The sequence below is a fragment of the Polistes fuscatus genome, unplaced genomic scaffold, assembly GCF_010416935.1.
Source record: "Polistes fuscatus isolate 324 unplaced genomic scaffold, CU_Pfus_HIC Scaffold35, whole genome shotgun sequence".
NCBI lineage: Eukaryota > Metazoa > Arthropoda > Insecta > Hymenoptera > Vespidae > Polistes > Polistes fuscatus.
The window spans coordinates 176159-178651 of record NW_025113113.1 but is presented as its reverse complement, the minus strand read 5'-3'; positions in this window follow the sequence as shown (position 1 = coordinate 178651).

Below are 2493 nucleotides of genomic sequence, written 5' to 3'. Positions count from 1 at the left end.
TCAATAAAATCCTGTATGTATGTATTGTTCGAGGACGAACAAAATTTTCAGAATGGCCGAGTAAAGGATAAGAAATAAAGAAAAGAAACTTTCTCTTCGAGATTATCCGGCATTCGTTTGTTTAGGCGATACCACGTAAGAAATGCGTCACCCTATGTTTCGTTTCATGTTTCGTCGCATGGAAACCACTCGATGTTTCTCGTAAATAAATAGAAGAATATTCGAGAGGGACCGAGGAGTTTCTAGAACGATAAGAAAGTATAAAAGAGAAGCGTTTCAGTTCGGACCGAGTTCAGTGTAAGTCCAGCTACGGTATAGTCAAGTGTTTGTTTTATATTAATAAATTGTTACTTCTGATTACAATCACACTCCTAACTATTTTTTTATAATTTAAACATCCTACATATATATGTAGGATTCGTGAAAAAATTGGGCCGTTGGACCGACTGGACCGGGACTCGAACCGGGATCTTCCGCTTTCCGGGCGACTGTTCTTAACCATTGAGCTATCCAGGGCCCACCGTCCAATCTCCTCACGAATGCCTATTTAAGTTTTTGGCTTGGATGTGCTCGCATCCCACATATAATACAATTACAATAACTAAAACTCTGTAAAATTTTGTAGGGACAACTAAAATTATAAAAATATAGCCTGCAGAATTTCTAATTTTTTTTTTAAATTATTTAAAAATAATGGACCATTATATACAAAAACTCCATGTTGTTTAGATAGAAAGCTTACATTGCTGTACGGCAAATTTTAAAATTAAGTTATAGATTTTAAACCTAAAGAATATTCTTTTTATTTATTTCAAACCATATAAACCTCTGGGAACATAAAAAATTTTGAAATACTCAAAATAAGGACCACCCTTTTGTACATAGTATAAAAATTTATTTAAAATTCATGATTGAAATCTTATAAGGAATGTATAAGTTAATTCGAGAACGGAAACATACATAAAAGATTTTTACCTTACCAGTTTTTCCCTTATAAGCCTTCATATAAATCCTAAACTTTCTGTTATGAAAATTTTTTTTCCAGAATAAAATGTAGCAATTTCACCTAGCTGATTATAATAATTCAACTCTTTTACCATAGAAAACAGTACCTCTTGATACGTTCGGCCGCTTAATGACACCATTTTAAGGATTTTTTTATAATAACAAAAAAATATTACATATGAAAAACGTAAGCAATTTCAATAATTAATAAAAATTAATTCCGTGCGAATTTTAAAGATAAATAAAGATGTATAAGTGATAGGAATAAATGGATTTGATAATGATTAAAGTAATAAATTATTCGTTTTTTAATAACTCGAAAATTTTGTTTTAATGAACGTAAATATAATCTATTATTAGGACAAAAATATATGAAATAAGTATTTTTATTCTTAAAAAATAATTATTTTGTATAATTTAAAATTTTTTCTAATAGCGTGTAAAAGGAAACATTTATTTTAACATTTTTAATGATTGAAGCAACTTTAATAATGAATGCCTTATATATTATCTCATTCAATAAAAGCTCATAAAAATTTGTTTGCAAGCCGTTTTAATGTTATTCACAAAAAAGAATCAAACTTGTGAATTTAATGCGGCTAACTTCTCATCTTATTTACAAAATTCTGCCTTTTGTGACTTTCACAGTTTGGAAAGGTATAAAATGATTAAAAGTAGAAAACTTAACTATTTACCTTAACAACTTTTATCACAAAGAATATAATAGAATATAATAAGTTATCCAATTTTACGCTATAAGAAAATACTTTATCATATTTGGAAATATTGTGAACAACTAAGTATGTTGGTTAGTGATTTAAAAGGATTATTCGAAACTGAGTATCAAATACAAATTCTTAATAAAATAACCGTTGATTTTATTCAAAGTTATTTGATTCATCTACTGTTATATATCGACACCCGAACATGGCTTAGCTTGTCTCTGAATATATTGAGACAGGAATTATTTCTTTTCTAGACTAAAGAAGTTAATCCTTCACCTGGCGGGCCTGAGTCAAGTATCTACCAGGGCTTTGAGTTAAGACAATATAAAATTTATTAATTAAAAGACAAAATAAATTTTGGGCGTCACAATTAGGTTTTCCATAATAAGTATATTATTAAATTACTCAATCTGTGCAGTCTCGACTAGCAGAAGGAGAATGAGACAAACAAGGACGGGTGTCATTAGGTGACCCAAAATATTGCAAAATTCCAATGAAAAAGAATCAACAAAGACTTAAGGAGATAACTTACGTTACTGGCGGAGAAAACACTGATCTCTAATCTTACAATTAACTGGTGGTATATAACAAAATAAAATACACTTATACTCTAGGTTGAACTCGTAGTCTGTCAAAAGTAATTCAAGAGTAAATAATATAAGAAAAATAATCATATAAAATAATACAGTAATAAATGATATAATAAAGAATAGAAATTTAGAATACATATATTATTAATATTAATAAAGAAAATAATGAAATA